We start from the raw sequence: 15,514 nt of genomic DNA, 5'->3' as shown, positions 1-15,514 counted from the left end.
CCAGTTCTGCCACCATAACATATCTGTCTTCGGGTCTTCTTCCCACAAGGAAGAAACATGCAGATGAGTGTCCCATTTAGTTAAAGCCTTTTTCTCTTCTACTTCCATGAGTTATTTTTTCCTAGGGGCTACAGGAAAGTTGGTTTGTTCTGATAATATACATACAAATAAGCTCTGATGTACTCAAATTTAAAAAATAATTTAGAAAGAATTTGTATTAAGACATAAAATATGAAAATCACATTGGTCTTCATTTCTTCTTTCTTCAAGACATGAACAGGTCCCTGAACAAGATCTCTGCTCTGCAGAGAGGATCTTTAGCCTTTCCTTCAGAGGGAGCTCCCCTTCCTGGAGAAGCCCAACAGAGGCTCCACTTCCGAACTCACGGCCAAGAACTTTGAAAATAAACACCGAGACACCAAACTTCTTCCAAAATCTTGTGAGGAGATAACAAAAATAAAGATAGCATGTTCTACCTACTTCAACATTTTCAACTGCTACATCCTCACATAAAGTTGTGCCACACAGGTGGTACTGAATGTATAGCTTGCAAAAGGCATGGATACTGAAAATTACATCACCACCTGACAAGGTGGTGTAGTCTCCCAGCTTACAGAAAATGTTAAATACACATAATTCCCCATAAAAAGACACTTTTGAGAGTTTTAATGCATCCATTGAACAGGTGTGTAACAATTGTTTACAATACTTTACGAGACTTACGAAAATTTATCATTAGTCCAAGTAATACTTCAGTATGTATTCTCTGGTGTTGTCCTAGAGAATGTGTGATAGAAGATTATGAAATCTAGAACTGTTTCAACCTCTGCTTCAGCAGTGAGATACCACACTTTTCAGGCAGTTTTCTTGGCAGAAGCCCACTGAGAAAAGATTAAACAAATGTCACCTATTTTTAGTTCCCTCTGGACCTAGGAAGGATGTCCCACCACAAACACATGGAGGGAAATCACAATATCACAATGCTTGGAGGAGGTGATCTTTTAATAATAGCCAGCTTTCTTGGGCCCCTCTTCCCTCCAGGGCTTTATGATACTCTACCAAGCAGTCCTCTGAAAAGGCTGAAGTCTGCTCTCCTGAAGTCCAGGGCAGTGAGCTTGTGTGCTTGTGGTGCATGCTCCTCGCTGCCTTAAGGATCTTGAAGCCTACCATTTCATGGTCACTGCAGCCAAAGCTGCCTTTGGCCTGCACACTCCCCACCAGTCCCCTCCTAGTTAGTGAGAACAAGGTCCAGCACAGCACCTCTCACCATCAGCAAATTTAGCACTTGGAAGTTATATCATCAATGCACTTCAGGAAGCACCTGGATTGCTTATGCCCTCCTGTGTTGTCCCTCCGAACAGTTATTGGGAGGTTGAAGTCTCCCATGAGGACACAGCTATTCCTATATATCTATAAAAGGGCCTCATCCAGTTGGTCTTACTGGTCAGGCAGCCTGTAGCAGACCACCACTATGTCACCTGTCCTTGCCCTCGCTTTAATCCTCACCCATGAACTCTCTGTTGCCTCCTCCTCCATCCTGAGGCAGTGCTCCAAGCACTCCAACCGGTCACTGACACACAGGGCAATGTCCCCTCCTCGTCTCCTCTGCATATCTCGTCCTTCCAACACTCCAGCCATAGGAGCCATACAATCATGGTTTACCTTGTGGTTTTCTTCCCAATTCAAAGTAAGACTAGTGTAACAGAAGGGCCAGATGGGAAAAGGTCTCCCCTTAGCCAATGTGAGGGGAAAGCCAGGACAGCCGAGGAGCCATAACCATCCTTGATTGCTGCAGTGAGGAAAGCTGAACGAGGAGAATGAGAGCACGATGTTTCAGTGTCACATTAACAAATATCAAAAAGGAAGACAGCAGAAAGAAGACCCATTGCACACTTTGGTAACCTGTCTACTAGAAACAAGCTGTCCATGAGGCCACATTCCCATTCTCTATTTCAGCTGGAGAGAGCAATGAATGAGGAAAGGAGGCAGATGTGACTGAACACTAAGCAGTGAGCTAAACATGCAGCAGAACTTCATGATGAAGAGGCCATGCAAGCCCAGAAGAGCAAAACCAAGAGTCTGTGACTGTGAGAGAGCTGAGTTCTCTGACAACTTTATTCTTGCTGGGTGAAAGGTGAAGGAGCTGTGGGGGAAGCCCCACCTTTCTTTCAGTCTTTGACTGGCCTTTTCTCATCTGTTTCCATATCCTCAACAGCAAAATATATCCCTAGGCACACCCAAAACACACTGCTTCTAGACAAAAATGATCCCTTTGAGCCAATTCCAGTGCTCTACATCCTCTTGGCAAGGAAGAAGAAAGGGGACAGAAGAAAGAAGAATGAATCCCAGAAATGGGTATCAAGATTGCTTATTAATTCCTTGCATAATAAAAAAAAAAATTCCTTGCATAATTAAAGAAAAAAAAAAAAAAAAGACATATACTGGAGCTGGAAGTATAACTCAGACACACTCCAGTATGCTAAGTCTTAAATACACTTCAGTACAAATGAGAAAGAAAAAAAAATCAAACTACACTAATGGAATCTAGAGCCTCTATATCACTGCCTCCAAGTGATTGAAATCCCTTAAATTATAGCATTTGTTTCCCAAGAGATTAAATAATTAAGGCACAAAAGATGTTAAGATTATGACTGTTTACCTCCTTGGTGGCAGCACCTTCACAGGTGAGCAACAACAAGCTACTCTCCCTTTTCCTAAAATTAACTTCTCTCCGTAGAATGATATTGCAAGAAGAAAGGATGGTATCTTTATTTTTAAAATTTTACTCATCATATTAATTAAAATCTGCATAGTCAGTTCATTTAAAATTTCTTTGTAGCACAATGGCAGTCTGTTAGAGGCAGCTCCAAAAACAAAAATGAAAGGAAACAAGCCTCCAAGAAAAATAATTTATAATCTTAAAAAAAATAATTGCAATGTTTTTAATACTGTTGCTGGCAAACCCACACTAGCAAGTTTACAGTTGATGTGTTCCAGACTACACCAAAATTATGTATGTGTAAAATGTTCATAATATAGAATAAAACATCTAAAATTTATTAAAGTTTCATGCTGATCCTTCAGTCTGGCAAATGTTTGTAAAATGAAAAAAAAAAGAAAAAAAAAAAAGACAGTGTTAAGTAAACATTTCAGACCTGAACCTTCTTTATATGCCTTTGAACCTTTCCTTTCATGTGCAATACCTGACAGCCCACTGAGAATAAAATGCTGAAAGCCCCAAAGATGGGTAAAACAGAATTTCTGACTCAGGAAATAAAGATCAGCTGAATATGATTCCCATATGGCAAACCAGATCAATGGAAAGCAAGACCAAAATTTACAATATCTATACTGTGCAGTACAACATGGAGGTTGTCTTTTATTGCTGGTAGCAAAATTCCCAGTGGCCAAGAATAAAAGCAAGCACAGAGATTATACTTCCACTAATGGTGATCACTAAAACTACACATTGATAGATTTCAGATCGGAAAAGGAAAAAGAGAACATTTTGAGCTTTTATTTAGTGTTATGGAATACCAATCATCAACTAGAGCAATCAACTTTCAGCACAAAATCCAGGATTATTAATATAAAGGCATGTTTTCAAAGCCAAGGGGGAAAAAATCTCAGCAGCTTGGATTACCTGGTATGAAAAGAAACACTCTTTGCTGTAAAACTAAAACAGCTTCAAGGCTACTTTTGTGATAGCATGCGTGGTTGAATGTGAGAGAATGTATAACAATATTATTACTTTTATTTCAAGATTTCCTGCAAAACCTCAGGTCATGCTCATGAAGACTTTCTTAAAAAGCAGTGATAAATCTGCTGAATACTTTTCAGAACTTGAAAAAAGGGCAATGGGAAGAGGGGAGGTAATCAAGCAGTCCTCAGTGAGTGAACCGGCACAGCCATGCTCTCACTAGGGTTAGCAGGAACCCTCTTGTCAGGAACCACAAAGCACTGTACCTAACGATCTCTGGTGGGGTCTCAGAGGGCAGATGGGAATCACAAGTCTGCAAGTAAAGAAAAAAAGATCCAGCTTTTCATATTCCTCCAGTACACTTCAGATGGAAGCACACCAAAGAAATTCTTAAAAATAAAACAAAATGGACATTTTTAGTAAATATACAACAAACCTGACCAAAGTAGAAAGATATAAAATCACTTTCAAGCTTCAGTAAAATATTTGCTCGATTCTAGCATAAAGTCTCAACCAAAAAGAAAAAAAAGGAAAACCTCACAGCATCTTGGACCTACCTTACATTGCATGACTCCACCACTTTCCACTTGAAATTAAAGATATCCACAATAACATGAGAGCCCTGTTCCAGGTTGTCCATAGATAGATAAGGGTGGAGGTAAACAACAGGAACTACACAGCAATATTGTCGTCTCTATCCTTCTGTAAACAAGCAAATGAAATACTCTGACCCTATGTATGAAGAGAGATGATTTGCCTAAGAATTTTCAAACCATTTTTCCCAGTAGGTGGAAACATATCCTATATATGTAAAATCATGTCCACAGCAGAAATTCTACCGGCATTCAGCCTGGCTGATCTTCACAACTCATGGTTTCACAACTAGTAAGCAATGCAGTCAAGTCAGTCCTGGCTCTGAAAACCCAAAAACTTCAGCATCTTACTGGGGTATTAGTACATATTTTCCATGGTACTTCATCAACAATGGTGTGACACACATTTAGCATAACCTTCAGCTGCAAATGCTGCCACTAAAGATTAATACAGAAACAGCAAAGAGCAATAATACTTGAATAAATTTATGAAGTATCCTCTTTCCCAAGAGAAATGGTAAAGGAAGACCTCAAAAAAATTCTGGACCCCAGAAGATTACCACTCACCTGGGGGAGGTGACTCTCCCCTTATCTCTAACAGCACACTGCTGCTCTGACCTGGATCACAATTTTGTACAGTTGGCATTGTAGAAGATAGTGTATACTCTCCTCTAACAAGCACTGCTCTTGCCTCCTTCCTTGGGCAATATTACCATTCATTTAGGCCAGCTGGGATATCATCTCTCTCTCAGCCTTTGGACTGAAGCATCTAGGTCCTATAGATTCAAATATTTTCAAAACATTTACATGCAAATATTGTAGGATCTTTACAAATACTACCTTTAAAGTACACCTCTTCTCTCAAAGTGTACAGCTATTATACTACCATCGCTCTTCTTTCAGATCTTGTTCTTATCTTTTGTTCCAATCTTGACAAATGTAATCTCGTCCACTGACATAAATCCAGTATCCCATTATATATTAATCACTTATCTTCCATGTCAAAGCCTTCCTATCATCTCTTATTCCATATCTAAAGGTAAACTCCCTTCTCCTTTACGTCCAGGCTGCCAGCTTCCATCACCTATGTGTTATTTTTTCAATTAAGTGTCTTCAAGCTTTTTATCCAGGCTGACACCTCACACTGCTATGAACATTCACAAGACTAACTGATTAACGTCTTTCAAACTGCTTTGGCAGGAGACCTATGGAAAATTTTAAAACCGATTATTTGTTGGCATGCTACGACAACTCCTTGGTTTTGTGTTCCCTTGCCTGTTTCTAAACATTGCCTCTACCCATGTATGTAAATTGTCCTACTTCTGGGTTGGGACCCAGCAGTTCTCTGTTTGCAGAGCACCCAGTGGTGCCCTTCCAGTTCATATCCAGGTCTCCAAAACACTGTCAAAGGAGAGGCATGAAGTTAATGAACATCGATATGCCAATAAGCACACTAAGCACTGCCCTGCTTCTTGCAAAAGAAAAAGAAAAAATAGTGGTCAAATCAACATTGATATATTTCCTGGTTGTAAGGTACTGCTAGTATAATTCCTTCAGAAAATTTAAGTGTGTGTTAGAAAAGTCCTTAAAGCACAATCTGTAGTATTCCAGTGAAATCTACTTTGAAGTCCTTAATAATGTCCTCTTGCAAGTAATGACTCTCAGTGTTAAAAAAACCCCTTCTCCCAGTGGGCTTTGTTATGCCCTCATAAGATGGATTGACAATACTCTATTACCAAATATCTTCTCCCCATATAGTCTCTTTTCCACATAGCTTTTTAAGAATGCATCAAAAAACATTGATATTAACAAAAACAAAAAAAAAAAGGAAGGAAGGAATTTAGTAAGATATCTAGCTTTGTTATTCCTATTTAAGATATTTTTATACACCCAAGGATATGAATTCCCAGTTTAAATACAAAATGTTTATATTCACTCCATTAGCCAGAATAAATACATGTCTTTTTCAGAGGCACAACTTACCAGTCTTGATGCAGATACTACTACTGAAAGCAAAACCAGCAACTATGTCTCAAAGTAGGCCCCTGTATTTCTTTGTATTTAAATTTTTTTTTTGTAATGTCTCATATAGTATTGCAATTAATAAGTATAATTTCCTGTCTTCTTAATCATGCATTTGTTTGATTTGTGTTTTATCAGTTGGCATATTTTCTCTCAACTTTGTAAAATTTTTGATTAGCTTCATAGTTTACTTTCACAGAACTAGTAGGTTACAAATACTCATGATACATCTCAGTTATAAAAAAACCAACTTAAAAATATCATGCTGTTCATTTCAGCTCTTATTATTTTTTATTACTTTCTCATAATTTAAAAAAATTCCTAAAATCAAAGTTCTTGCAGGAAATAAGCAATACCATCCAATGAAAAAAAGAGCCAAACCAAGGAAACTGTTACCATGTAACACACAACTGCGGAAAGGGTTTCAACTCTCACTTACGAATCAGATCTTCAAGGACTTTCAGTATCTTAAAACACATCCCATCTCTCTCTCACATTTTTATCACTGTGGCATAAAAATAAAAAAATTAAAAAAAAAAAAATTAGAGACACCTCCAAACTGTAAACTGACTTTATTTCTCATCCCTCTTATTCTTTTACAAGCTCAGTTGTGTTCCTACCACACCAACTTCCCCCACAGCATGCAAGATCAATGCCATTCTAGCCTCTTGTCTGATGAGCCCCAGCTGCAGAGGATGGGAATCCTGCACACTGCAGAACATGTGGGGTACCAAGTTTTAATAGCCTGATTCTGTAGCACTGGTTTGGGAAGTTTTTACACATCCCATTAATTATAATAATATCAGTGAGGCTTACCCAGCAAACAAGCCAAAGAAGCTGAGCTCTGCAAGAAGTTTTTCAAAGGTATAATAGAGTTAACCAAAGGGCATTAGTAAGTACTGAAGGAAAAGCGGGGGGAGATAATAAAAACAGGCAATCAGCTACAAAACATGGTATGAGACTTGAAGGCTACCATTTCCTCTTTCAAGCATAAGATTGATTTTCTACTGCATCTCTAAGCAAATTACTTGAATCTTTAGCCTTACAGAAATCAGGTTCCACTTTAACTTTTTCCTGATACATCTGACATTTCAGCTGACAGGAGGCACTTTACATTGTACAATGTTTTTGGTGAAAATGAGATGATTTCTTGTACTTCCACTGTATCTTATGCAGCTTCTTCACTCTGCAGTATACCTCTAGTTAGACAGAATTGTTAGGACCCTCCTTTGTTGATGAAATACTGCATTTTTAAAACCCTCCCCATCACTATTAGGATCCTCTTTAAACAAACACAAGAGAAAAGCTGAAAGTGTACAAGCAAGAAAAAGCATACAGAAAAATTTGAGCTACACTCCTTAGCATTAGAAGTGCTCTTGAAAACTTCCAAAAGCAAAGATTAGAAAGGATTACAGCAGAGGAAGGCTTCCTTGACCCATATTCTGGCTTCCAGAAGTATCCCACAGACTGATTACAGGGGCACACTTGCTTAGCATCTCAGCCCTGACAAGCCACTGCCACTGTGCAGGGCATCATGTGCCTTGCCACAGCTCTCATCCAAAAACTCTGTCCTGGCTGTCCAGGAGAGTACAGCTACAACTATAAAGCTCTAATTTTTCCAATACTTGTACACTTTTAACAGCTGAATATGAAATGACTTAAAGTACTTTGGGGAGCTAGAAGCAAGTTAAGCTGTCTGCACAGATATAACCTTTGTATTTTCTGAAAATTCTGTAACAAAGAAAAAGCATCATAATCCCAGAAGTTCAAAAACCATAAAAAAAAAGTCTCAGTAAAAAATGGAAAACAGAAGTTCTCTCTTCTCTCTCTTTTTCTTCCTACTTTCATTATCAGCAGAATTATACTACTTTCTTCCTGTCTCTCTCTCTTCATGTTGGGTTTTTTTTTTTGATTTGAACATATTTTCCATCTGGCCTGTCTTAAGATTTCTGAACTCTTCTGTCTGCCCGTTATGTATGTAGGTATGTGAAAATTACGATACTGCAAAGACTAGGGGGTGGATTATGTGTTATTCATTACACAGTTACAATTCAGCTTTTTTGTCAACCACAAGTATTTGTGAGACAGCAGTGAAACGTAAGGTACCAGGATTCTGAGTTTCTAAGAGCAGCACGTAGTCAGGCACTTCCAAAGAAGGACTGTAACAGCATCTTCCTTTCCATCATCTGCCATGACCTGGGCTCCACCCTGTAGGCAGAAATCACAGGCTCCTACTTGGGCCAAGTTAACCATGCCCATTATCAGTAAGAGACTAATCCTTTGTAGTGTGGGTCACACTGTATCAATGTGACTTATCCAAGCACCCAGAGGGGTCTGTGTTTTCTGAAAGGCACTGCAGCAACGCAGATGGGCCACAGATCTCCCCAACTCCGGATCTAAATCGTATTTTACATTTTGCATTAAGTGAATTCAGTCAACATTTACCCACCCATTTTACAGGTAAGATAACAATTATCCTTTAAAGAAAGGGTACTGAGCCTTAAAGAACAGTAATTATCACAAAAGGCATACACATTTTAAAAACATTCAATGTAAGAGATAGGCTTATTATTCTTGTTTCTAATAAATCTGCCTTAAATTAAGATAGTTGAATGAAAACAGGATAACCTTTTTCTCTTTCTAAATTAAAAAAAACATGAAAACAAGAACTCCCACAATGGGATCTACAGCAGGTGCAGAAATTATGTTTCATGAAATAAATTTACAATGCCAAGCATTTATTCCGGTTTGCAGTCTTTTGTTATTGTTTTCAATCTTATTTATTTGTTTATTTAAATCCTTAAGTTATTAGTGGTCAAATTTAACATACCATACAAACATACAACCATCAACAGAAGATTAAATTAAAAAAAAAAAAAAAAATGCAATAGTCTGCATGAGATTATACTGAACTGCAAACAAAAGTGGCAAAAGCAATTAATCAACCTTAAATGAGCAAAAGCTCTAGATAAACAACGTGGCTTAAAACAAATTAAAACTTTGCAAACAGTCACAGAAATGGCTTTTTTTATTTCAATTATACTGAATTTTAAGAGTCTTCAAACTGTAAAAATTGCCACCCAAAAACAGAAAAAACACAGCTTATGCAAATACTCACTATATATATTTTCATGTTGCTAGAATTTTTTTTTAACTTCTTCCCACCAAGAACAAAAATGCAGGTCTTCAGGGAGTTTACAGCTACAGAAGAAGCAACACCATTAATGTCCTATTGCAATAATCAAACTGATCAAGTCACAAGTACAATGCATATCACAACGATTTGCAGAACAGCTAACAGTTGGGGTTTCTTTTACAGAGTTTAGCTTTTGTAGTTTGCTAGAAGAGTTTTTACCACAAGTACTTCAGAGCTGCCAAGTAAAATCAAGCAGGACAATTTTCATTTATGCAAAACATGTTTTGTGGGAAAGACATGGTTGAACTGGAAGCAGTTTGGGTACAATTATTAGCTGTTTTACACAGTTCTTATACTAGATGCACAGATGTGAAGTAAATTTGACTTAAAGAATTTGTTTTAATGCATTAGAAAATTCCAGAATGAATTATGAACATTTGAACAGTAGCTAATTCACTTTTCCCTCAAATTTTCTATGACAAACTGAGCAGTACAAACCACAACCTCTTTACCCAAAATGCACAGAAGTTTTTGGAACAATGAAATGTAGTTGATGTGCTTCAGCAATAATAGGGCTTCACCTTTCAAATATCACATCCACATTAAGCCTATAGAAACACTGTAAGACATATCAAAAGGACGGATCTCTTTCTGCAGGCTTTTAAGGAAACTATTCCCATTATTTCTATAATTGAAGCAAACAGGAGATTTGGGGGTAAACTCAACAAGCATTTTCCCAAATCAACATAATGAATACTTTTTTCCATTCTCTTCTGGTTTTAACTGGATATGGCACTTTTACCTTGAAATGACGTCAAGATGCACCAGGGGAGGTTCAGGTTGGACATCAGAAAGAATTTTTCCATGGAAAGGGTTTTTAAGCATTGGAACAACTCCCCAGGCACGTGGTGGAGTGACCATCCCTGGAGGTGTTCAGGAAACAAATGGACATGGCACTTAGTGCTCTGATCCCGCTGACAAGGTGGTGATGAGTCAAAGTTTGGACTCAGTGATCTTGTAGGCCTTTTCCAACTCAATTATTTTATGATTCTAAGTCCCTTTTAGAGCTCAAAGGGTTACACTACAGTTACACCTCAATACAGTATTAAGCAAATTAACAGAAAAATTATGAAGAATGCCTTGCACAAGAAAAACCTATCAAGGCAAAACACTGACACTTTCCTAAAGAATGTATTTTCTCATACATCTCTGTTCTTAAGAGCTCAGGTTAAAAGCATAACGTGAACTTTTACCTCATGCAGTTAAACTACCCTTTGTGTGAAAGGCTAATTTCAGAGGTATCTAATTTCTCCATAAAATAATTTCTGCCCACATTTAAATAATTCACAAGGAAAATGGACCGTCTGCTGAGAGAACGGTAATGTTTGTTTAGAACAACCAAAAAGCCAGATGTGAGCAATACTGCAACACCAGTGAAAGAAATTGACTTAGCTAGTTTTTCTCATTTGGACAGTATCTTGTTCTCTGGGTTGTAAGCATCTTAACTTTTCTTCTGTGTAAGTGTCAGAGCTACCACAAGCCAGCACAAAATTCAGGCAGTTAGTGAGGAACACCGTAATCTCTGAACACTATCAGCAGTGTAAAAACCTGTTTCTGCTCTCCTTTTTCCATGCAATCTTAACTTTTCTGGGGGAAACACTTCTAGTCATCATCCAAGGCTCTCCTTTAAGAGAGACCAACTTAGTTCTTGCAGCTACTGTGCCTGGAGTAGGGCTAATTTCTCTGTCTACAAAGCATTTCAGCAAGTGAATGGAAAGCAGAGGATGGATTAAATTAGATGACCAGAGTTTACAGTCATTGAGCTCCAGAAAGCAATTTACTGGCATTCTCTATTTAATTATATCAACACCTCATAGCCATTAATGAATTTATCTTTACTGTACTGAGATTAAGTAACTCTATCATAAAGTACCACAAGTATACATCTGAGCCAAGAATTATAAATTTAGGAAGGCACTCTGTCTATATCATCATCATTCTTCACAGTGTTAAAAGCAGTTAATTTCAATTTCACCCCATGAGCTATGACTGCTGCCCCCTTCCCCACCTACTTAAGATTAAAAATAATGTTTGTTTCTCTCAGAGCCATTCTTGCCCACATTCATATGGATGTGTTCACCCCTGACAGCAGTTTAATGAACACAAGAAAAACAAGTGTTTTTCAGCTATAGGCCTGACATGTGAAAAACCTGTTCCCCCTCTTCAACCCACAATGTCCCCTTGAGGAAAAAGGGAAGACAAATGAACAAGTGGGGGGAAAGGGAAAATGAAAGGAAAAAACAGAAAAAAAGGCTCTGAAGAGTGGGAAAAGAGCTATCTACACTAACAGGAGAAAAAAAATACAAATTTAAACAAAGGCTGTCCACACTTACAACACTCATCTTTCTGGGGTTTTTTTCCTGACCCTTGACCCTTTTCCTGGTATGAAACTCCATTGCCTTCACCACTGTTTAGAGCAGTTTCAAGAAGAGTACAGGGAGGCAAGTTCTGAAATTCTTTCCATGTATACCAAATTCTACATATATACTTAGGTATCTGGTTAAGAAAGAAAAAATACAAAAAATGCTTCATTTTAATTTACAACTCTAAGCAAACCTGCATTTCTATCAGGCAATCAAAGGAAGACAAACTACAAACTAGTATTCACAGAACAAAAGCACCAACATTTGTCATTGAGGAAAATACATCTTTAAAACTTATAAGCTAATGTTCCCTGAAGACATCCAACACACATGGCCCATGCCTGTACATCAGAAGTTAAACAAGAAAGTAAAGATTTCTGGGAGGCTTTCAGTTTTGTGCCTAAAATCTTGGATTTCTTTTGCTCTCCTTGAAACCTAAAGGAAGAAAGAATTGTGTTTCGTCTGTTATATCCAATACACTTTCTGTATTTTTGTATGCATCTAAATTTAAAAAAAAATCTGGAGACAGTAATTTGCACTAGGTTAACAATTACCTATAAGAAAGATACTGGAGAACAACACAGATTTCTCCAATATACTGTATCATCTTCCACCAGCAGGCACACACAAAACAGAAAGAGAACAAATTATATTCAGATGGTACTAATGTTCAGGATTTTAATATTGCTGTCCTTACTATAACTATATAAAACTCTCTGCATAAAGGTTACCTCTAACACATCTTCTAACTCTTAAACACATTAAAAAACATCCTTATTACACTGTACATTTAACCACAACACAGGAAAAGGTTAGCTCCCAATAATAACCTTATAAAGAAAGCACAGTATCAGTTAAATGGATTTTAAGTAAGGGTCCAAGATCATATTAGACAGCAATTATAAGCTACAAATTGTATTTTATATCTTCAGCAAGAGGTGGCACAAGTCTTGCTGAGTCAACTCTCTGCTGTAAAACCTCTTGCCATGCTTTAAATGCTGCAAGCAGCTGCGCCCTGAGGGGTTAAACCTAATGCTAAAGGTAAAGACTTGAAGAGTTGACCAGGTATCTCGTGGCCACAGATCTACGTGTGCCAGTCACAGGCAAATATACTGTACTATGCTTGACAGATAAGGCCAGGAGTAATAGATCAAGTTCATCAGCTGTTGAGGAGCCTACCAGAGGTGCAGCAGAGATTAACATTGGTTTCATTGTGCCTACAGTGATCTGCACAGAAAAGGTGACACTGGATGATGATTCACTATTTCCAAGCACCAAAGAAAAGTGTTAGAAGTGTTTCTCCCAAACAACACCTCCTAAGAAAGAGGCCCCCAAAGCGTCAGGAGTGAAAAGGAATGAAAAAATCATCCCAATCAGTAGGCCTCAAAGAAGGAGCTATGTCTTACTACAGCTCCCCAGCTTATCAAAGCAGCCATCCTTGCAGGCTGACCCAGAGGGTCACCCACACCTGCCACCAGCCACTGCTCTCCACAGCTGAGCTGCCAGCACTTACCTCATCACCTCAGCCCCCCCAGCCCACAGCAAAGCAGGGGGACCCCCAGGATGTCCTTGATGGCGGAGGTTTCCCAGAGGAGCAGCTCATTCCCTCCCAAGCATGCACTGTGAGGCTTGGGTCTGTGTCTTGTTTTGCTATTGAGGCATTCCAGGCTGTGTCAGTTTGGATTGCAACATAAATATTGCGCAACTGCAGGCTCCTTAGTTCCAATTATGGTAATATTGCAGGTGACAATGCAAAAGATATTTTTAATAGTCTCTGGTTACATTTTGCTCCGACTCATCCACATCTTAGAAAAAGAGAAAACCAGCTAAAGCAAATTCTGTTGATAAGTGAATTTGGAGCAAAACTGTAAGCCTAACAATGACTTGGAAAAAAGGGTCTTCCCCATTCTGATAGTAATTTAGTGTTAGCAACAACGACCCAAATGTCAGTCATTGGATACAGAAGAACGCTTATAAAATTATATTTAAGTGATACATATTTAGAGGTTTGAATATTATTAAGTCACAAAATGAGCAGGTGCCTATATATAATAAGGCTGATAGTTTCAGTTTAAAATTTAATTCTAGTTACTGAAGACAGGTACTGAAACATATGTTAAAAATAGCACTTCAGTTAAGTCTAGGACAGCAGGTACCGCTTTCACACATAATCGAATAATAGAGATGTATTCTTCTACTGAGTCACACAAAGATTTAAAATGCGAGTGCTCAGCCTGCAGCTCAGGAGGACCAGTCAAGTATACAGCTTTCTCCATCTGCCACCTTTCTCAGGCTTCACAGTAGCTCTCCTCTTTTGTGACAATCAAATAATGAGGAGGAAGAGGAGTCTCAAGAAGTGAGAGCAATGTCTAACTTACAGCCATACACTTTCTAGATGAACATATAGGAAATTACTGGTGTTCACACATTGCCCGAAGCTCCTGGGAAAAGCCAGATTTGCTGCATATGCATATTTGCACCAATCATGAGGCACACAACACCCTACAGCCACAGCACGTGGAATGTCATGCCTGGCTGCCATGCCTGGCTCATCAGGCTGGACACTTTAAAACAAATATCTGCATTTATGTTTTCAGGAATGTCCCTTTCATATGTCTTTGGATCCTCACCAATGATGTACCTGAATGTTGTATATTTTAAGATTCATTTACAAAATAAATGAAAGAGAACCCTTCAAAGTATTTAGATGTTATGAAAAAGCCACTTTATATATGGATTTTTCATGTTAGTGGTGAGTTGCTTCAGAGCCTACAAAACAGTTGGGATAACAACTTTTATTGAAAGAAGAACTGAAAACACACTGATTTGACTTAAATATGCACAAGCAATCCATCAGCTGTCTCAGTCTAGGTGGCTTTGAAGAACAACCAAGTAGTTGGTAACTTCTCAGTCTCAAAAACCTGTTTTGCACAGGCACATACAAATACATTGAAAGTATCAACCAGCCTCAGCACCTAAGCCATAAAAACGAGTCTTCATATCAACTTCAGAGAATTTGGGATCAGGGATCAAAGTCTTGGATTTTTCAACACAAGTGTGTGGCCATTACCTCAAGCACATCTTCTCCTGAAGCCTGAGACAAGCCAAGCCACAAGAAGGGTACCGGTGTGCTCCAGGAGCTGGAAGGCTCAATCTGAGCAGTCCTGGCAAGTGGCAATCTGTCACCAGCAGATAGAACCCCTCCATCACCCACCACTCCAGGCCCCACTGCTAGACCAAGCACACCTAGACTTCACAACCACCCCAGAGGACAAACTGAAGCTGGAGGATGGCAAGACACAGTCAGTCTGGAAACGAATGCTAACCTGGTTTGGAAGCATCCTTCCCTCATTTTTTCAATTAAGAATTTGGAAGGCCAGGTTTTCCCATCGCAACCCATTAAACACCTGTTTTTACATTGTAAAACACTCTCCAGCATGGTAAGTTCCTGCCTGGAGAACCACATTCCTCAAACACATTCCCTGTTTTAGCCAAGGATTGACTGCACTCTTCTTTAGAATATTTTCTGTCCCATAACCTGAAATGCAATAAGCCCACTGGGATACATTTATTTTCTTTCTGAAGAAGGCCTTGGTCTCCTTCCCGGAAAGCTGTGGATGGAAACAGAAGCCCTTTGATG

At 38.6% G+C, this 15,514-nt stretch overlaps 1 protein-coding gene across 1 annotated transcript in view; it reads right to left on the bottom strand.

Annotated features, from left to right (window-relative positions):
• FOXP2 (forkhead box P2) overlaps positions 1-13,489 on the bottom strand; it is a gene marked incomplete at its 3' end in the record, with an annotated part of 394,472 nt that extends 380,983 nt beyond the window's left edge. Inside the window, exons 1-5 of the mRNA XM_082280538.1 lie at positions 13,388-13,489; positions 10,254-10,374; positions 9,434-9,516; positions 8,422-8,523; positions 6,755-6,820 (exon numbers count right to left, since the gene is read on the bottom strand). The remainder of the gene's footprint in view (positions 1-6,754; positions 6,821-8,421; positions 8,524-9,433; positions 9,517-10,253; positions 10,375-13,387) is intronic.
• Between the last annotated feature and the right edge of the window lie 2,025 nt (positions 13,490-15,514).

The sequence above is a fragment of the Coloeus monedula genome (genome assembly GCF_965178545.1).
Source record: "Coloeus monedula genome assembly, chromosome: 4".
Classification (NCBI taxonomy): domain Eukaryota; kingdom Metazoa; phylum Chordata; class Aves; order Passeriformes; family Corvidae; genus Coloeus; species Coloeus monedula.
Note: the sequence above shows the minus strand (reverse complement) of the source record. Positions and strands in the feature narration are given on the sequence as shown.